Raw genomic sequence first — 23497 nt, 5'->3', positions numbered from 1 at the left:
TATTAATATTTTTAAAAATCCTAATTAAATTTTTTTGAAAAATTTCTTTGAATTTTTTTTTTAAACTAATGGAGTTTTTCTAATAATTTTAATTGAAAATTTCAAAAGCAATTGAATTTTATGAAGAAGAATTTTATTAAAATTGTATTGAAAATAAGTGATTTCTTGCGAAGAATTTAATAAAATTTTAAGAAATAATTAAATTGTTATGAAGAATTTTACACTGAGAAAACTGGAGTATTGGACTAAACATCTGGAGGGACAAATCGTTGATATTTGAGAGTTACACGGAGAGAAATCTGTTGCTATTATTGCTTGCAGAATTTTTACAAATTTTATTAGTCACTGCTGAATAGAATTTTAGCTTGAGGTTATAATAATTTATATACGAAATCATCTATTTAATGTAATGGAGAGTTCGATGCAATATACACAAAAAGCAGCTGCTAATTTTGCACGAAATCTTTATTATAAATATAAAGAGAACGTGCTATAAAAGTATTAAATTCTTCTTATAAGAATCGCTCGAACTCCGACTGATTTTCAGGCGGACTTTATACAACACAATCTTACCTGCGTATACGCACATATAACTCACACACACATATATTTCTCTGGATGGTTTCGAGGAACGGAACGCGTACAAAGCGGTGACGTTTGCAATAACATAACCTAACAATTTTCACATGTTGCTTATATATTCAAACACGAATAAAAATGCAATAATTTTTAAATAATATACTTACTATTAAATAAATATTATCTTTTTATAACAGCAACAAGTATTAAATACTACATATAATATATAATGTTTTACCAGACGACAAAACTGTCCAGAGAAATATATATGTGTGTGAGTTATATGTGCGTATACACAGGTAAGATTGTATTGTATAAAGCCCGCCTGAAAATCAGTCGGAGTTCGAGCGATTCTTATAAGAAGAATCTAATACTTTTATAGCACGTTCTCTTTGTATTTATAATAAAGATTTCGTGCAAAATTTGCTACTGTCTCTTATGCTTATTGCATTGAAAGTATTTTTACAATAAGTATATGAATCCATGCTAAAAATATAAGAGAAACGTTAAGCAATTTAAGTAATGTGCTCTTTCGAGTAATATTAGCAGCAGATTTCTCTCCGTGTAGCTATTGGATAACAATCTAAATGTTCAAATACACCATTGACAGATATTCGTGCCATTTCTCTTGGAGGGGAAATGAGTTTATAACAGAGGGACAAATTAACCATCTTGAGAAATCCCTTCCTTATCCGGCGCGAAATGAATAAATATGGCAACCTAACCCCTAAATTAAATACATAAAATGTCAGAAAAATAATTTCGCGCGCATCAGATCGTACACATTTTCTGCGCAACTTTTAAAGTCCAACGCACAATAGGTTCGCGAAAGTCGTTCGCGAACGAGACGCATGAGATAGACAAGGACACAAATATATCTCTGTCCTTTTCTAACTCATGCTTTGCGTTCGCGAACGACTTTCGCGAATCTATTGTGCTTAGGCCTTAACCCTCAGATATAATGGGAGAGAATATACAAGTAGATTTCCATTATCAATTCAAAATTTATTTTAGAAGGACTATTTAACTTTCTTCATAAGCAAAGGAAACATACACTTTTTGAACCTCTGAATTTAACTCTCCAGTTTTCTCAGTGTATAGAAATATTTAAAAATCATGAAATTTTTTCGAAAAATTCAATTGAAGTTGTTTCGAAAATAATTGAATTTCCTTAAAAAATTTTATTAAGTATATTCAAAATAATTGAATTCATCACAAGAATTTTATTATTTTTTGAAAATAATAGAATTATTTCAACTCTTTTGACGAATATATTTAAAAATTGTATTGAGCTAGTAATTCAATTCTTATATAGAATTTTTTAAAAATATTTTGAGAATAATTAAATTGTTTTTCAAGAATTTTAAATTCTTGTTGAAATTAAATTTTATGGGAATTTTGGAAAATAATTAAATTCTTTCGTTTAATTTTATTTTAATTGGGTTAATAATTATTTAATTCTTGCAAAGAGTTTTAGTATTTAGAAAAATAGTTGAATTATTTCGAAGAATTTATTAAGGTTTAGGAAAATAATTGCAATTTATGAAAATATTTTAAAATATTTGAATTCATCTAAGGAATTCAATTAAAATTGTTTTGAAAATAATTGAATTCCTGCAAAGAATTTTACTATTTATAAAATTAATTGAATTCTTGCGAAGAATTTTACTATTTATAAAAATAATTGAATTTTTTCGAAGGATTTATTAAAATTTTAGAAAATAATTGAATTCTTTCGTGAAATTTTCAAAATAAAAAATTTTGTAATTTGCAAAACAATAATAAGTTGAATATCTTGTTCCCCGCGTAACATTTCCTATTGTAAGAATGTAGTAGAAGCAATACAGGGTTTAAGGTTTAATTAGGACTTAAAAAGGAGTTGTCAGAGTTAAATAGAACTTACGCAGGAGGAAAAAAACACCAAGGGTTTGTTAGGTGCAGGTTAGGGTTAAATTATACTTACCAGGAGGTAAGCAGGTCTAAAAGTTCGACTCGGGTGCCTGTGTGGTAAGAACCTTTCAAAAAGGTATTTATATATTTTTTACTCCTTGACATTTCTATGACACAAGAGGAAAATAAAATTATTTAATAGGGCGAATTTACCTACTGGACTTGAATCCCGCGACGAAATGGAAGATTCTTCATCTGACGTTGAATCACTGCACGGAAAAAAAAGTTCACGAATCTCTCGTGAACTACTATCGGCCCAAAAAGAACTGGCCCCTGACTTTGAAAGCTCACAACGCAGGTAAAAAAAATCGTAGAGAGTTAAGACAAAGTCAAATACGTAGCTTACTTATCTAGTTGTTTGTATACAAAATTCCATAACTCAAAAAAATTTTTTGTTTAAGTTATGGATTTTTAATTGAAAAAAATACATGGTTTTTTGCATGTTTTTGAGAATAGGCTACTTTGAAAGCATGTAGCTCATTTAAAAAATAGCCAAACGACATACTGATTTTTTTCAGTAATATTTGTATCTTTCTTAAATATATAGTGGAGAATTTTTTAAATTTTTTAATTAACATTCGGAGATTATTTAAATCAAAAATAAAAAGTTATCTCTCTTGCGAGCAGAAGCACAACTTTGAAATAAAATGCAAATTATGTAAAAGTTTCTCCTTAGACAGAAACAATTTGAAAAAACTTGTAAAAAAATTTTGTTTAACATTTATTTATAAAAATGTTTTTCATTTTTTGCTTTATTACACCATTAAAGGAAGGTGCAGGCTATCGTAAATCTATTTTGCAAAGGCGCCGAGGTCTAAAATCTTGGGAAACCCATTTTTTCTATCAGCGCTCAGGTATAAATGAGTCTGTATGTTTGTAACTGAGAAGATGCATGTGAACCCTTAATTTATGCAAAGAAAAAAGAAATAATTGTAAAAAGAAATTACATAATATTATTTGTTTCAAATAAATTAAAATAAAGATTTATGTTAATCAGATTCAAATAATTAAGTTGAATAAGATTGAAATAATCGAATTAAAAATGGAATATTTAATTTAATTAAAAATTGAATAATTAATTGTATTAAAAATTAACTATTAAATTAAAAATTAAATATAAAGCAGGTAATATTTAAATAAGTCACTTATCAATTATATAAATATTACTTTACTTTTAAATTACCTGATTTAAAAGTGTTACAAGTAAAAGAAAAATATTTTGTGTTTAAAGGCCCTCCTTCCTATACCACTGCTAGAACCCCAAAAAAAAGTCTTCAAAGTTGTAAATAACTAATAAGAATAGAAGCATCATATAAAAAAAAGTGCGGTAGTTTACTACTGTTATAGAATTCTCTACTGTTGACAAAAGGGTTTCATGTCCGACTGCACCTTGCTTTAATGGGGTAATAAAGCAAAAAACAAAAAACATTTCATAAATAATTATTAAACAAAATTTTTTTACAAGTTTTTTCAAATTGTTTTTATCTAAGAAAAAACTTATGCATAATTTGCATTTTATTTCAAATCTGTGCTTCTGATCGCAAGAGATATAACTTTTTATTTTTGATTTAAATAATCTCCGAAAGTTATTAAAGAAATTAAAAAAATTTTCCACTATATATTTAAGAAAGATACAAATATTATAGAAATAAATCAGTATGTTGATTGGATATTCTTGAAATCAGCTACATGCTTTCAAAGTAGGCTATTCCCAAAATCATGAAAAAAACCACGTATTTTTTTCAATTAAAAATCTATAACTTAAACAAAAAATTTTTTTGGGTTATGAAATTTTGTATAAGAACGACTAGATAATTAAGCTACGTATTACACTTTGTCTTAACTCTCTATGATTTTTTTTACCTGCGTTGTGAGCTTTGAAAGTCAGGGGCCTGTTCTTTTTGAGCCGATAGTAGTATATCAATTTTGGATGGGACACAAAATTTCAAAATTTTCATTCACTTTTGATTAGAAATGGCGAACGTCAACGAAAAACTGAAACAAAGTTAATGAATTTTTGATAAACTGTTAATAAAGAGTAGTTCGTTAAAAGTAGAGGTACAAGTTCACGAAAAAATCGTGAACTCGCGAGTGTCAGTAGTATGCGCAGTTCGTAATGCGCATCAAATATGGCTGATCAAGCATTCATCATTCAGTCGGTGTCATCGGTGTTTACATTCGGGAAAATTCTTTGATGAAAGTTATTATTTAGAATCAGTGTTTTTTATTACTTAGTGAATATTTTTGTTTGCTAATTTCCTTTGTGGAACAAATAATTCATAAAATGAATTAAAAGTTACGATAAGGGACTTTTTCTACTTTGCACGGTCCTGAGTTTTACAGCAGACAAAGCTAATCGTTTCGTTTGTCGAAGGACAGAGTATCTAGATTTAGCCGTGGCGGTTAGTTATGTTAGAAATATTATGTTATAGGGTATAGGTACTAGGTTCGAATCCCGTGAAGCGAATTACGAATTTTAATGGCGATAAAATTGTGTATTCTGTGTAGTTGGGTGCGTAATAGGCGTCAAGTTATCAAATAAAGTGAAATACTATAAAAAAGTAATGTCTGGAAATTATTTTTTCTTGTTTTTAGCATTTTTTAAAAGTTCACGAATTTTTCGTTAACTTTGACGAAAAGTTCGGAAACCGTACTATGTTTCTAGTGAAGGAGTTGATGAAATTTTGACTAACTGTGTTTGTTGATTTTCAAGAATTTTGTGTCCCATCCAAAAGTGATATACTAGTTCACGAGAGATTCGTGAACTTTTTTTTCCGTGTGCGTTTTCGTTTAATTTGTTTTTTATACTTCTTCTCGAACTTTTCAAACTTTTTTAAACGTTTTAAAATATCACTTGAATCTGGGGATTTATCCTTCTTTTTACCCATTTTAGAAAATGGATGTGACTAGTTGGCACAAAACAAGAGAATGAAAAATTCACAACGAACCGGAATATAGGCGTGAAGGAGCTCTGTGATCTTCAAATTTTTAATTTAAATTACTTTAAAAATGTGACAAAAATGGTATAAATTAGGGAAACTACAAGTTGATCTATTCGGAGGAGGCGCGAAATACAATTAACATTTTAATGACATTTTATTAGTCTGAAATTTCCCATTAAAAAACAATCAATCAATAATGTTTTATGATTTTCTGTAATAGCAAATTTCAGACTGAAATATAAAATTTTATGAAATTATCAATTTTAGTGACTAATTGTGAAAAATTAAAAATATAAATGTTTAATTTAAAAGGCAGAATATACTGTTATTTAAAAAAAAAAATTAATATTTTAAAAATAACAACTCCTATTATTAAACAATTTTTAATTTTAGAAAAATCGATTTAAAATTTTAAATTATTAATTATTAATAATTAATTCATTATTAATTATTAATTAATTAATTAATTAATTTATTTATTATTATTAATTATTATTAATTATTTTAAATTTGCAATTATTAAATTTTATAAATTTTCTAATGCTCTATTATAAACGTAATTATTAGCAAAAAATAATATTTTATCAGCAAATCCTTTTAAGATTTTATGTTCTGGATTAAAGTAAAAGCAACAATTTTGAGATAATTTTATTCTACAAAATAATCAATTTTCTAATTTTGGATTATATTTAGAATTCAAACAATAGTGTGACTTTTATAAATGTATTTTCTTTTAATGAATTAAAGAAATTATTGTAGGTTACATATAAAATGATAAAAATTGTGATAAATTGAGGGCCTGCATACAATAACAACCGCTGCGCTTGGTTGTAAGGGATAATACCAGCCAGACAGCAGTGAGAGCCTCTGGGCCGTTCACTGCTACCTGACTGGTACTATCCCCTACAACCAAGCGCAGCGGTTGTTATTGTATGCAGGCCTTCAATTATATACATTTCAAGTGATTTGCAAGTTTCTTTAAGATCTCTTAACCTTATAAATATCATGTTAAAGTTTTCAACCTGAAAAAAATTGTATGTTCCCGAAATGGAATTATTGAATTCAAAACTTTGTTGAAATCGTATGATTTTCAACTGTCTTTTGAAAATGAATGTTTTGTATCACACTCGCGAAATGGTATGTTTTTCAGTGCGCATTTGAAATAGAATGGTTTTCAGCGCAAAGCTGAAATAGTATGGTTTATCACCCAAGCGACGATAATCATCCTTTCTTGAACCACCTTCAGTTCATTTAAATATAACTGTGATCGACAATTTCCCAGTAAAAAAAATTCGATACACGGACCGCGGAGTTCGTATACGAGCTCGGTAGCTCCGTATGAGAAATATGAGAAATCTCTAATACGAGCCTTTTCCGTAATGAGAAATTGTATACGAGGTGACTTTTAAAGCATTTTTATTAATGTAACACTATTTTAAAGTAAATGTAGATAATAGAAATGAATTATCTCATCTAAAACAAAGCTAAATTCATAAGGGAAATGAAGTTTTAAGAAAAAAAGAATAATTTTGTTGAAAAAATTTATTCACACTGAAAAAAGGTTAGAATTTGATAATTCCTTGTTACTCTTACTTACCGACATTAGATATTTCTCGGATGCGGTAAGCACGATTTTGTATTAAATTTAATTATTTTATATAAGAACATTTATATAATAAATAAATAATAATATATTATTAAATGAAGAAAAACTTATTTATTCTACCGCTAATACAAAATCGTGCTTACTGCATCCGAGAAATATCTAATGTCGGTAAGTAAGAGTAACAAGGAATTATCAAATTCTAACCTTTTTCAGTGTGAATAAATTTTTGAACAAAATTATCCTTTTTTTCTTAAAACTTCATTTCCCTTATGAATTTAGCTTTGTTTTAGATGAGATAATTCATTTCTAGTCTATTATCTACATTTACTTTAAAATAGTGTTACATTAATAAAAATGCTTTAAAAGTCACCTCGTATACAAGCATCTATACACTTCTCAATCCGAGCTCGTATACGAACTCCGCGGTCCGTGTATCGAATTTTTTTTACTGGGTTGTCGAGCTTGTCAAATCGAGAACGATCCGATCAATATTAGTGTTTAGAAAAGACGATCAGTTCTCTCGAACTCTCAATTTCTCGATCGTTTTGTGCGACGTACATCACTACCTATTCAGAATTTAAAAAAAAGAAATACAATTTGTGATATTCAAGACTCCGAGCTGTATGAAGAAACAAAAGTACGTTTTCCAAATACAGTTACCTATAATTTGAGTACAGATGGTGCGCCTGTTGTAAGCGGTAATTCATCTTCTCGAAGTTTCTGGCCCATATCTATAGTATTCAACGAATTGCCTCCAAATATTCGCTTTAAGCATATTCTTCTAGTAGGCATCCTCATAGTATCAAAGGAACCATCAAACGAATTGTTGAATCTCTTTATTGGAAAATTTAAAGACCAAGCGACGCGCTTGCATAATATAGGAATGACTTACACTTTCCCGGAAGATGGTATTGAAAGGAGTATTACTTTCACATCTTTATGTGAAATAGCTGATTCTCCTGCTCGTGCTAGTTTGCAAAACAAAATTCGTCATAATAGTTACATTTGTTGTCCTTATTGTTACATAATTGGATTTTATGTAAATAGTGTAAAATTTCCTTTTGTGCAAAGCAAGTGTGAACAGCGAACACATAAGTCTCACATGAATGATGTCAATGAAGCGAAATTGAAGTGCGCAATTCACAGAGATGTAAAGGGTCCTTCTACATTTTCTGATTTCATTAACATTGACATGATCTGAAGTTTTTCAAGAGACTCAATGCATGCTGACGTGTTGGGAATTACGGAACAAATGTGGGATCTTATGAGAGTAAGAATATCTCGAGAAACTTGATTCTATGTTGCTTGAAATTCAACCACCACACGAAGTACACAGAGTTCCTTGTAAGCTTTCAAAAAAATCATGCTCGAAAGCAACGAATTGGAAGGCTTACATGTTATTCTATACAGTTTACCACTTCTTCAAGAAGTTCTGCCAATTGAATATCTAGAACACTACGCTCTTTTTATAAACTCAATGTACTTATTATCCAAGACAAACATAACTATGCAAGATCTGGAGAAATGTGAAAGAGATATTTTGACTTTTGTGGCTTTTGTTGAAATTTATTACGGTGTCTCAGCAATGACTTTCAACATACATTTATTGCTCCATGCAGTGAAAAATGTTAAATGGAGTGGACCTTTGTGGTCAACTTCAGCTTATTTTCCATTTGAGAGTTTTATTTTCATTCTCAAGAACCATGTAAACGGACCAAAAGGAGTTGATCAGCAGATGGCGAATAAGTCATTACAAAGATTACTATACAAGTTTACTCGATCTCGAAGTAATATGCCAAAAATTGTTCGTGAATTTTGTGACTACTCGTGTATCTCTGAAAAGCGCTTCACCGCAAGTGCGAAATCCAGCGATGGAATTCATTTTTTTAATTCTTATCTATCAAATGATACTGAAAGTTCTAAAGATCAAGAGACTTTTCTACGTTGTCTTTTCAATGGCACAATATTAACTTCAGCAAAATATGATCAAAACAATAGTTTCAATGATTCTGTGGTACGATTGGAAAATGGCTCATTTGGACAAATTTTGAACATCATCCTTTCTTAAAAACGAGGTGCGTAAGATCGACTAACTTCAAGTGTAGAACTTTTTCTTGATTGGCTATTTTTTCAAAATCCTTTATTCCTTTATTTTGATTGGATAAAATTCAAAATCCTTTATTTTGATTGGATATAATCGAGACGACATTACTTACTGATGTCAAAGCAGCTAACTTCAAGTGTAGAACTTTTTTCTCATTGGCTGATTTTTGGCTGATTTTATAATGAGTGTTCCTCATTGGCTGAATTTTATAATGATGGTGACCTCACACTTTTAAATTTTCGTTTTTCTCTTTTTTAAAATTAAAATAAAAATAAATTAATTAAAATTTATTTATTAACTAAAAGTTAACCAAAAGTAGTTTAAGATAAAAATAATTTTTATTTATGATTTGGTTTGTAATAAATGAAAAGTTTTTTAATAATAAAATATATTTAATTTTATGATTCATTTTAGACGCTTCAAAATTGTTGCGCGCGCATCTTTTTTTCCAAACAATTGTTTGTTCGCTACGTAACCTCACCTCAGTGTGAAACGCATAGTTTTTTTTGGTTGGTATGAAAAATTACAAAATATTACAAGTGTCAGCAACTGTCAGCCATTTGCAAAGTGTGACAAGTGTATCGTTTCGATAAGAAGTATTGGCTGTTATTTGCTGAGTGATTTTTTTCTGAAAGTGTTGATTGTGAATTTTGTGGTTTTGTTTTTTTGTACATTTGAAAAAAGTTGCAATTTTTTTGTACATTTGAAAAAAGTTAAAGTGCATTGCATACGTTACGTACGTAAGTATTAAAATTAAAATACATGTAAATACAAATTAAATTTTTTGTTAATATTATTTGTATATATATATTTATTAGGAAGAGTTTGTAAATATAATGTGTGAATTATTTGATTTATTAATTTAAAGGATTTAATTAATTTTATTAATTAAAGTTAAAGGTTAAAGTTAAATACATTAATTTAATTAAAGTTAAAGTTTTAAAGTTAAAGTTTAAAGGATACATTAATTTAATTAAAGTTAAAGTTTAAAGGATACATTAATTTAATTAAAGTTAAAGTTTAAAGGATACATTAATTTAATTAAAGTTAAAGTTTAAAGGATACATTAATTTAATTAAAGTTAAAGTTTAAAGGAATAAAGGACATTTGTCTGTTATTTTGATTTCTAAATGTAGAATATTGATTTTTTAAATTCTGATGTTTGTACATAATTATATTATAGTGGTAATAATTATTATTTAATATTGATTAATATTTGTTTTTTTAAATCTTAATTATTGATTTTTTAACATTTTGTTTTTTAACATTTTGGTAGTTAGTTATTATTTTGGAAAAAACTTTATGAATATTAAAGATGTACTAAAAATAACATGTGATTACGAGATACCAGATACTTGATAAACAGAGATTTAGTCAAGAGGTACTAGATTAACAGATACTCTATTAACAGATACTAGATTAACAGATACAAAACAGAAAAATTTACCAAAAATATACTTATATTTAATAATATTAATAATATTAATAGATGAAGATACATTCTTTACATTCTTAATAATCTTTAATAAGAAAGGATAAGATAAAAATTTTAGTTACTGTTAAATGTGACAATAGTAACATTATTTACATGTGTTCTGAATTAATTAATTTCATGAAAAACTATTTTTTAGAAGCGATATCTTTTCAATAAATTGAAAGAAATCATGTCGAACAAAGAAGGAACTGTTAATTAAAGTGTTACAGATTTTAATATTATACTTACTGAAGGAGGAATGTTAAATGATACTCATATTGATGAATTCGAAAAATTATTGAGAAGGGAATCAAATTCTGCTTTTAGCATGCAAAGCACTTTGTATTTTTATACGCTTGAATTTATTAGTCCGATTGAAAAAGGTAAAAAGCATATTCAAATACTTTTTAGTGGACCTATCAAGAAAGGTCATTGGATTTGCACTTATTATGATGGAATGAGACTTTATATTTATGATAGTCGTAATGAAGGATGTTTAAATGAAGATCAAAGGAAATATTTAAGTAGATTATATCCTTTTAAACCTCCAGTAGTTTTCACAACTGTTAATCAACAACCAAACAATAGTCTTGCTTGTGGAATATATGCAATATCATTCGCAACATCGATATTTTTTAATATTATGCCCTACTCTGTCAATTACTATTATTATAACATGAGAAATCATTTAATGTTAATGTTCAAAAACAATCGTTTAAGTAAATTTCCGTCAGTAAGGTCGACTAATATTAGAACTATGACTGTTGAATGTAATTAGGAGTGTCTTCTTAGGAATCGAGCTAGAGAAAAAAGTTTCCAAAATGAAGAAAATAAAATTGTTGACAATAATTTATCATCGTTGAATTCAACCAGCAATGTTTGTAAAAAAAATTTTGTTGATAGTTGTTTAGAAGATTTGCCTTTAATTCCAGCAAATGATGTTAATAATATTTCTATTGATTCAAGCAATGGAACGAAAGATACAAGATTAATAATAACTGAGAAGCAAGAAGAAAAAAGAGCTATGGTTCATTTTCCTGAAGAAGAGGAAAAATATAAAATCATAAAACGTCAAAAAAAGCTGCTTATCAAAAAAAATATTGACAAAAAAAGCGAGAAAATAATAAAATTTTTTGCTCTGAATCATTGGATTCTAATGAATTCATTAGTGCAGAGCAAACTTTAAATACGAGACCCCAAAGCACATCTACAGCTTTATCATCAGCAGAAGAAAATATTTCTACTTCTAAAGTTAAAACGTCAATTCGTGACAGAAATGTTGCTTACAAGCGCACCTCTCGACAAAATAAACATACTTCTGTTCAAAAACAAAATCAGTCTGATATTATTTCAAAGTCACATATAGAGATGGGTTATTGTAATGAAATGAACATTACACGTGATCATTCTTATGTAAAACTTTGTGAACATAAAGTTAACAGTGAATTATTTATAAATTCAAAAACTAATGATGATTGTAATGATTCAAGAAATGTTACAAAATATACTAATTTAAAAAATGAAAATCAAGTAAAAAAAAGATCAATAATACGTTCTTTAGAGGAAGAAGAACAACATCAAGTCATGAAACGTCAAAAGAAAGCTGCTTATCAAAGAAAGTTTCGACAAAAAAACAAGAGAATAATAGAATTCTTAACCCTCAATCACTTCAAACAAAGGACAGTATTATTACAGTGTCAAAATCAAATATAAATTCAGAAAAATCCTCTACAACTGTTACTACATCTTTGGCAAAAGATAATGTAACTGTTACAGCAAATTTAGCAAATACTAATATTTCCGGTCTTTAAAAAAATGTAGCTTATCAAAAAACTCATAGCCAAAAAAAACGGGATTTTGCACAGAATCAAAATTTCTCTGACCTATTTGCACAGTCCTACCGTATGATGCATAAAAAAAATTAAAAAAACAATGACTGAAAATAATGCAGAAATTTAGCCTGAGATGCAATTATTATTTTCATTAAAGCCTGGGATGGATAGTAGACGTTATAATTTACAAAGTGTCAATGAATTTGCAGCAATTTTTACTACAACTGCTGATGGTGATATTCCAGAATTATATGTTACCGTATATAATAAGAATACAAAAAGTTTACAATATACAAGTTCTATGAATCCCAATGTTGAGCCATGGATATATCCTTTATTTTATCCACATGGAACAAGAGGTTGGGACAAAAATCTGACCTGCGCTAATACAAATAAACGTGTATCAAGAGCTGCATACATCAGGCATAGAATGGCTTCTAGGGACAACAATGTATTTTTAAAGGGTGGTAGATTATTTCAGCAATGGATTGTCGACAGTTATGTGAAAATTAAAAAGGTAGGACAAATTTCTGTCGAAATAATCAAAAGAAACTTCGTGCAGATACTTACGAAGGTCTAATTGATCATTTACAAAGAAGAGCTGACGATTCGAACAATGAAGTTGGGAAAATTGTAATACTTCCATCATCTTTCACAGGTTCTCCGAGAAATATGTTACAGCATTACCAAGATGCAATGGCTATTGTGAGAAAATTTGGTAAACCTGATCTTTTTATTACGATGACGTGTAATCCAAACTGGCGTGAAATTAAGGAAAATTTATTACCTAACCAAACTGCCTTTGACAGACCAGATATTGTATCGCGTGTTTTTACCATAAAAAAAGATAAACTTATTAATACTATTGTAAAGGAACAATTATTTGGCGAAGTGATTGCTTATGTGTATGTCATTGAATATCAAAAACGTGGATTGCCGCATATGCATTTATTAGTGACTTTGAAACAAAATTATAAAATAACAACACCCGAGATTGTAGACAAATATTTCGACAGAAATTCCAAGTCAATCAGAAAATGTTATACTTCATGACATCGTTATGAAAAATTTGATTCATGGCCCATGTGGAAATTGTTGTAAAGATAATAATAGTAAATGTTTGAAAGGTTACCCAAAACAATTCTGTTCTGAGACAATAATGGATGAAAACGGATACCCAACGTATCGCTGCCTTAATACAGGACAATACGATCGCCTAAATGGAGGAACTACAGATAATCAATACGTTATTCCATACAATCCTACATTACTTCAGTTATTTAATTGTCATATTAATGTAGAAGTAGTTTCAAGTATTAAATCCGTAAAATATTTGTATAAATATATTTTTAAGGGACATGATGCTGCTGTAGTAATTACCGATAGTAGTAATAATACAAGTTCTTTAGAATATGATGAAATAAAAAACTTTATTGAAACTCGATATGTTAGTCCTGTTGAAGCATGTGATAGAATATTTGGTAGACCATTACAGAGTAAAAGTCATTCTATTTTCCGATTACCTGTTCATTTAATTAATTGGCATACTGTAACCATTAGTGAAGAAGCAAATGATGATGCTATAAATGAAGCTTTACAGAAACGGACTATGTTATTAGAATATTTCGATTTAAATAGGCGTGATCCACAAGCTAGACAATATACATATGCAGAAATTCCATGTTATTATGTTTTTAAGAAAGAACGTGGTGAAAATGCATTAAAATGGGTGAAGCGTAAAGGGTCATTTAATGTCATTGGACGGATGTATTCAATTTCGCCCAGTCAATCAGAACTGTTTCATCTTAGATTACTTTTAATAGTAGTTAAAGGCGCTACAAGTTATGATCATCTGCGAACTGTCAACAATATTGTACATGACATTTTTCGTAGTGCATGTTTAGCATTAGGCCTTATTGAAGATGATAGAGAATGGGAACGTGCTTTTACAGAAGGAGAAGTATGGATGATGCCACAACAATTAAGACGTTTATTTGTGCGTATTTTAATTTATTGCCATCCAGTTCATCCAAACGAACTTTGGGAAAAGTTTAAAGAGGCTATGTCTGAAGATTATCAGAAAAATTATCCATCTAATGAAGCTCATAAAAGAGCATATAATGATATAATTAACTTTCTGTTGCATGAAGGATCAAATATTAGCAATTTTCCTGAAATGATACAGTTAAATGAAATAAGTATTGAAACAGAAAATCAAGCGAACAACGAAATGTCATTGCAACAACATAAAGAGATTGGTGAAATGCAATATGTGTCACTGAATTCCAAATAGAAGGATATTGTTGATGAAGTATTAAATGTAGTTATTCAAGATAAAAGAATACCATCTTCTTCATGTTATTACATTGATGGACCAGGTGGATCCGGAAAAACTTTTGTTTATACAACTTTATACCATTTGTTAAGAAGTAAAGGAAAATGTGTTTGTACTATGGCATTTACAGGCATTGCCGCAATATTACTTCCCCGTGGTAAAACTGTACATAAAACATTTGGGATGCCTGTTCCATTGTTCTATGATTCTACATCAAATATTAAAAGTCAATCTAAGGAAGCTACATTTTTGAAAGAGGTTGATGTCTTTATTTGGGATGAAGCTCCAATGGCGCCAAGATATGCTATGGAATTAATTGATAGAACATTACGCGATTTTATGAATGTTGATATGCCATTTGGTGGAAAAACTATGCTTTTGGGTGGTGATTTTAGACAATTATTGCCTGTTAAAGTTAATGCTACTAGAAGCGAATTAGTTAATTTATCTATTACATCTAGCATATTATGGAGTCATTTTAAGGTGATATCATTAACAGAAAATATGAGAACTTTACCTGGTGAAAAAGAATTTTCAGAATATTTATTATCAGTTGGAAATGGTACTTTAAATGATGATGATAATAATATACTAGTACCAGAGCAATGTGTAGAAAATGGTGATATCATTCATAAAATATTTGGAGAATTAATTATCAATAATAAATACGATGATTTAGCAAAAGTAGCAATATTGTCTGCTCGAAATGTTGATGTTGATGAAATTAACAACAAGGTACTCGAACTGTTTGATAATAAAAGTGAGCGAATTTATACAAGTGTTGATAGTACCGAAAATTGTGATAATGGAAGTATAAATGATGCTATTTTACCAGAGTATTTGAATACTTTAAATCCATCAAATTTCCCGCCTTATGAATTACGATTAAGAGCCAATTGTATTGTCATGCTACTTCGAAATCTTAGTATTAATGAAGGTTTATGTAATGGAACGCGAATGCAGGTATTAGAACTATCAAACAATCTGCTACGTTGTCGTATTTTAACAGGTGATAAGGTTGGAGATATTGTATTTATAAATCGTATTACGCTGTATTGTGAGGATATTTATCCTTTTACTTTCAAACGACGGCAATTTCCTATAAAATTAGCATTCGCAATAACAATAAATAAAAGCCAAGGACAAACTTTTGACAAGATTGGTGTAGACCTTCGTAAAAATGTATTTAATCATGGGCAAGTATATGTTGCATTTTCACGAGTTAAATCTTGGGAATCATTAATTATATATTTAGGAAATCAAAGACCTAATTTACTAATCAAGAATTATGTTTACACTGAATTATTGAAATAAAAGTAAATATTTTTTCTATAAAAATGTCTGAGTCGTTATATATTTTTTTTCTTAAAAAAGGAGTGTGTCTCAGTATGGCTGTCTTTACGCGTAAGACTTTCTTCGACGCTTCTTATTGGTAAATTATGTCATTTTTTTGTAATAAGATTCACACGTAAGATTTCTTTACACGTTTCTTTCTTATCAATTGGTCAAAGACGTTTTAATTTCCTAATTTCAAATAATAGTTCAAACTTCAGATAATTATTTAAGACACTTATTTGTACGTTTTTTAATGTACTGCCAACCAGTTCATCCAAATGAACTTTGAAAAAAGTTTAAAGATAATATTTCTCAAGATTATTAACAAAATTTTGCATCCCATGAATCTTATAGAAAAGCATATATTGAAATAAATTATTTTCTTCGAAATGACGGAGTACTTACATTTTTTGTATAATATTTACAGAAACCACACTTATATTTCTTTTTTATAGCAAAAGTAGGAACGATTTTAAGAAACAAAAGTAAATTTTTAATTTAATATCCTCTGTTTATGGCTTTCTTTGACAGTAGAGATGTTTTTTTGCTAGCTAAGTGAAAAATAGTTAAAAATTGTTTATTTAGTAACGTTTTTCTTTCATCACTATTTTTTAAAATATAAATTTACTATGGAAGATTTTAAATGTTACAAAATTTAATTAACAAATAGATTACTTTGATTATAAAAAGGTTTTCTATAACTTCATCGTACAAAACTTTTTATAAAATGTGCCATTCTTGAAATATACGCTTTTTTTAAGCAAAGAAAAGTGTTGTTTTTTTATCAAAACCATAAACTTTAGAAATGATACATTTAGAAACAGATAAAAACAGAACTAGAATTGTAAAGGTATAAAAAATTGTTTTACGCACAACATAGGCTATTATTTTATTAAATTGAATAATATTTAAAAATTCCTATTATCAGAAACTGTCACTCAAATTGATACCTTAACAAACAAAAGACTGTAATTTAAAGAATAAAAACGTAAGAGAAAAAACGCGCGCGTGGCAGCGCGCGATCGTTCTCGTCTTAAAAAGTAATGGCTTATGTCTACATCACATTAATGTATTAACTGTGGAACCATTTGCATGTGGTTGGAAGCCAAACAATGGAACATATATTTAAAGTAATCAAATCCCCTTTAAATACAAAAACTATTTCTATTAAATTGGTACAATCGAAAATGGTGATACTGGATTTTGATAAAAAGCAATATGTCTGCACCGTACCAAATTGTTGGGAAGCTCAATAAAACTATATGAATGCCTATTTGCATTACTAAAAAACAAACACGTAAATGAAATTTCTCCAAATCTTTACAATTTCATTTTAATATTATTTCAATTTTTTTTAAGTACAAAAAATTATTGTTAATTATTAAATTATAAATATAATTATTAAAAATATTACAGGGTTTGTATCTTCTCCAAAATTCAATTATTGTTTTTAATTAAAATTCTTCTCTAAACCAGTAATTTAATTTTTTTGACGAATTTTAATAAAATTTTTGTAATAATAATTTAATCCTTGTGAATTTTTTTTTATTTATGAAAATAATTAAAATTTTTTTTTTTAATTTTATCGAAATTGTAATATTTTATTAAAATAATTGATAAATTTAAATTGTTTTTTAATAATTTTTGAAAAAGTTGCTTAAGAAATAAATTATTTATTAAAAGAAAAAGAACTTCATCTAAAGTAGGTATTTCTGAAATCCACTTATTTACATTATAATTGAATTCCTAAAAAGGAATTTATTAAAATATTTTAAAATACTTGAATTCCAGTGAAAATTTTGACTCCATATTTGTGAAAATAATTAAATTCTTGAGAAAAGTTTCCTTAAAATTCTATTTTAAAAAAAATAAAAAAAAAAATAAAATAAAATATAAAATAAAATTTAATATTTTTTTTTTTTTAATATTTTATAAATATAAAATATTTTTTTCTATTTTAAATAATTGACTTTTTCTGAAATTTTTCTTTATGAATTTTATCAAAAACTTTTTTCAAATGCTAAATTATCATTGAATTTTTAATAATTGTTGAAAATAATTCAAATTTCGATAAGAATTTTATTAAAATGTTTAAAAATAATTTAAAATTCAATTATTTATAAAAACATTTTTGATAACTTTTTATATTAATTTTTGACATTTTTATAACTCTTTATAAATTTGAATCTGAAATTATTAAATTTTTGCATAGAATGTTATTAAAATTTTTGAAAATAATTCAATTGTTTTGAACAAGTTTATAAGATATTTTGTGAAAATAATTAAATTCCTTTGAGAAATTTAATTGAAATTGTATGGAGAATAATTGAGTTCTTATACAAAATTAAATTTTTTTTTTTAAATATTTGAATTCTTTCGAGTAATTATATTAAAGTTATATAAAAAAAATTATAGAATTCCTGCGAATGTTATGATGCAATAATACCTATAGAATTATTTTGTCCTTCTTTTATAGATCTTTTCATCTGCCAGTAAGATCAATGGTAACGTTAGGAAGTTTCAGTATCTCCAATAATTTTGCAGCTCATTTAAATACATCGACACTTCGATTTATCGCTAAAAATTTAACCCTAATTATTTCTAACAAGCTTGGAAATCATGTGGATTTGAGAAAAGATTTCGCTTGTTGCGCAAACTTCCGCAATGAAATGAAATGAAATGACGCACACGGAAACAAAAATTATTTTTCCACAAAAAATAAATATGGAGGAGAAAGAGGATCCCCCATGAGGATTTTTGGAATCTCGGCGAAAAGACTGTTGTTAAAAACGCAATAAATCTAGGAAGGTAAGAAAATCATATTTTTCTCGTTTTCTAAATATATATTCTAGTGATGTACGTCGCACAAAACGATCGAGAAATTGAGAGTTCGAGAAAACTGATCGTCTTTTCTAAACACTAATATTGATCGGATCGTTCTCGATTTGACAAGCTCGACAAATTGTCGATCACAGTTATATTTAAATGAACTGAAGGTGGTTCAAAAAAGGATGATTTGTCAAATTTAATTTAAAATATTGAATTCAAATCTACGTTGTTAAAATCCTTTTCGTAAATAAAATTTTTTATTTCGGTAAATAATTCGTCACTTATTATTAATAAAATGAATTATTCATAAATTTATAAAAACAAATTATTATATTACATTATTACAATGCTTAATTATTTTAAAAGTTTAACAAAAATTAAAATAAATTGATTATTTAATGAGACAGTTTAAATAATAATATATCTAGTTACAAATTTTTTCAAGTCTAAAATTAAAAGAAAATATTTTGAATAATTTAATTACATGTAATTTTGTATTTCTAATTTATAAATATCTATATAAAAAATAGATTAGGTAAAAATAAATGTTAAGAAATATTAATAACAAAATAATATATATTTAATAATGCCAATTGTTGTATCTTTTTATTCATTTTACAACAGTTGCAAAAGACTTATTGCAAAATTTTACAATAATCAATTTAATGAATTTTATAATTTTTTTATTTTTTAATTTTTTATAATAAAATTTTTAATTATAACATTAACAACGAAATTGAAAATTTTGAAGCATTATAAAATGCTTGCAAAAAACTTGCGAAACTTAAAATCTAAGAATTTAGTGCTTTTTGTATCTCATCTTTTAAACAGCAACTAACCCACGAATTTATGCACATCAAAAATTTGATCGAATCATTGTCTAATTTATTTCGATGTTTTCTAATCGTAAGAGAACCACGAGAGAAAAGCCTTTCTGCCGGAACTGACGTTGCTTGGATGCTAAATAAATCCCGAGCCATTTCTGACAGCGTTGGGTATAACAATTGGTTCTTCTGCCACCATTTTAAGATATCTTCATCTGCATCTGCACATGGATGTAAAAGATAAAGGTCTATTTCTCTGCGCCATTCATTTTGAGAACTATAATTCTTTTTAACTTTTTTTTGTGATTGTTTATTTTGAAAAAACCCTCGCAAGTTCAGGGATTTCTCTTCGTTCCTTGGAGTCTCAAAATCAGGAACAGATACTGAGGAGTTACTTGCATTTTGCGTATCAGATCCTTCCTAATATATTAATAGTATTTATTAAATAGTTATTTCTCGACAAAAACTACCATCCCAATCAATTGACCCTGACTGACACTGTATTAGCGAAGGCATATGGACTTCCAAAAATACACAAAGAAAATGTTGCACTTCGTCCAATTATATCTCTAATAAACAGTCCAACACATTTTCTTGCAAAAATATTGTATAATTCATTAAAAAATTGTATTACTCCACCTCGTTCACATATTAATAATAGTTTAAAACTTAAAAATAAACTGAGCAATCTTGTTATGGACGATAACTATACTTTTATTTCTCTCGACGTAAGTTCTATGTTGACAAACGTTTCTTGTGAACTGGTCATTCAGAGTTTAGGTCGACGTATTCATTCTATAAGACAGAAATGTAAGATTCCTTTCTCAGATATTATCGACTGTACTAAATTTGTATTTAACAACACCTATTTTTCTCTTGGTGAAAAATTCTATCGACAAATTTATGGTACACCGATGGGTTCACCAATTTCAGCCTACGTTTCAGACATTGTCATGGATGATCTGGAAACAGATTGTTTAACAAAATTAAAGGAGGAGCACAATTGTGTCCCCCTTTTTTATTTTAGATATGTTGATGACACAATATTAGCTATAAAAAAAGAACATGTCAACTTAGTCATCAATACTTTTAATGCCTACAATCAAAAATTACAATTTACAATTGAGAAAGAAAAGGATAACTCAATTAATTTTCTTGATTTAAAACTTACTAGAAAAAACAACAAAATTGTCACAAATTGGTATCAAAAGCCGACTTCATCGGATAGACTCATTAATTATTTTTCAGATCATCCAATCCAACAAAAAAAGAATATTGTATACAATCTGGTATAAAATCTTCGTATAAACCATATAAAATTTTCTCAGGTTAATAATAATAATAACAATAATCGAAATAAAATTAGTATTTACAGTCAAATCCCGAAGGTTTGTTTACCATTCAATGAAAAATGTTTCTTTAAGTTGTCAAATATTCTCAAAGAGTTTCATTTTACTGCGATTCCACTTATTAATAAAAACTCCAATTCTATAATTAGACTTGGTAAAGATGCATCTAAAAAATGGGACAGAACAAATGTTGTATACAAGTTTGACTGTAAAGATTGTCCTGCAACATATATACACAGAAAAAAAAGTCTTAAAACTGTGAAGGGATAATTTTAAAATCAGGCTTAATTTTAGTCTGTAACGATATTTTAGCCTCATAATTAACTTAAGAGTATTGTTAACACGCCTTAATCTTAAAGCAATACATATTTATGACTTAATTTTATATGTGAGTCTTAAATGTAGTCTCAGCGAGACTAGTAGAAACTTTAAGAACTCAACAGATAAAATGAAGTCGAAATGTAGACTAGTTTTTAGTCCCCTAGCGTCTATAGTCCTCTGGAAGGGGAGACGCGCTTGGGCGTGATCAGGTGACGTGTCATTCGTTGTCGTGGCGTTGCCTTGAGTGTACGTGTTTCCTTTATCTGTTAATCACCTATAGATTTTCATATTTTTGTGTACCGAATAAATAAAATAAATAAATAAATAAATAAATTCATTGCTACAATATTATTCAGAGAAAAAGTTGCGCAGTAAAAATCGAAAAGTATCGAAATGCTTATACAAAATGGTGACTTTTATATATTGTTACAACTCGTTTATATTTATACATAGAAGATAAATTTAAAACAAATATGTATGAAAAGTTTTTATTATATTATGTGCAAGCATAGTTACATTGAACTGACCCTGCTGGAAGTAAATAGATAGAAACCTTTTCTCTTTTAATCCCTTTCTATTGCTAATATAGAAAGAGATATGAATATTGTATAACTTTTAATCTCTTACCTATACTTCTTTATGCCTTTCTATTCCTACCTTTATCAACTTGTTCGCTATTTCTTTTAATCACCTTTTTTGAATAACTTTTAATAGCCATTTTAAACCCTTCTATCTCTTTTTATATACAATCTTATTACAACTTTTTGATATCCCTTTCAATCACCTTTTCTCTATTACTTTTAAAATCCTGTCTATTTCCTTGTATCTCTTTTAATGTTAGACCTTATAGACACTATTCTTTATGCCTATTAATAACCTATTCTCAATACCTTTTAATAACCTGTCTATAAACTTTTATCTCTTTTTATGACAGAAGTTCTCGATACTCTTCTTTCTCCTCATTTATAACCTTTTTTTAATAACTATTGATATCCTATTTATACCCTTCCATCGCTTTTTATGTAGGATCTTATTAACATTATTTATTACCATTATTCCCATTATTTAGATAGAAAAAGATAGAAATGCGAGACTGCAAAACTATAAACCTTTTTTATTCCTTTTTATCATTCTTCTTTTCCGAATGTTATTTCTTTAATCTTCTTTCAATCCCATATTCTATCTCCTTACTTCATTTAGAAGAGATAGGGATAGTTAAGAATATGGGGATTTGAGGAGATATAATAAGATTATCTCTTCTAATCTACTATAGTATATCCCTTTCTATATACATACTCATAAACTTATACGCGCATGCGTCGATCTTCCCAGCTGTTATGTGTCATGGCGTCGGGTCAGTAGATCAGAAAGCGTGTTTTATGCACTGTGCGATTTTACGTTTTTGTTTGAGTTTATAACTTCCATATTTTTAAAGTTTATTGTAAATATATTTAATCAATAAATGTTTATCAGTAATGGACAACCAAAATTAGTTTTAAACTCACACAGCATCGAAACTTTTCTAAAAATTTATTAAAGATTTACTTGCAAATTTTTTATAGTTAATCGTAATGAATTAGAACAACACGATTAAGAAACTCAATTAACAACAATAGAGAAAGTTTTTAATTGAAATTAATCGATTTCTTCTATAAGGGATATCTCCTTTTTTACTTTCCTTTGGATTAGAAAGGATGTGAAAATGGATAGAGGAAGACAGAAATGTATGAATAGAAAGAGATTGAATAGTTCTATCTTCTTTAATTCACCACTTTGCATCCCCAATTTTTTATCTCTTTCTATATATTTTTTTCTATATATTTCTATATCTAAAACTGTATATAAATAGATTAGAAGGGATAAAAAGAGATATAAATATAAAGTTATAGAAAGAGATAAAAAATTTGTATCTCTTTTAAGTATCCATTTTGCATCTCCAAACTATTATATCTTCTAATCTTTTCTTTATCCCCTTTTTTTAATCTCTTTGTATCTCTTTACTTCCAGCAGGGGAAAT

This window comes from Leptopilina heterotoma, unplaced genomic scaffold (assembly GCF_015476425.1).
Source record: "Leptopilina heterotoma isolate Lh14 unplaced genomic scaffold, ASM1547642v1 Lhet_121, whole genome shotgun sequence".
Classification (NCBI taxonomy): domain Eukaryota; kingdom Metazoa; phylum Arthropoda; class Insecta; order Hymenoptera; family Figitidae; genus Leptopilina; species Leptopilina heterotoma.
The sequence above is the reverse complement of the archived record's forward strand: the minus strand, read 5'-3'. Positions refer to the sequence as shown.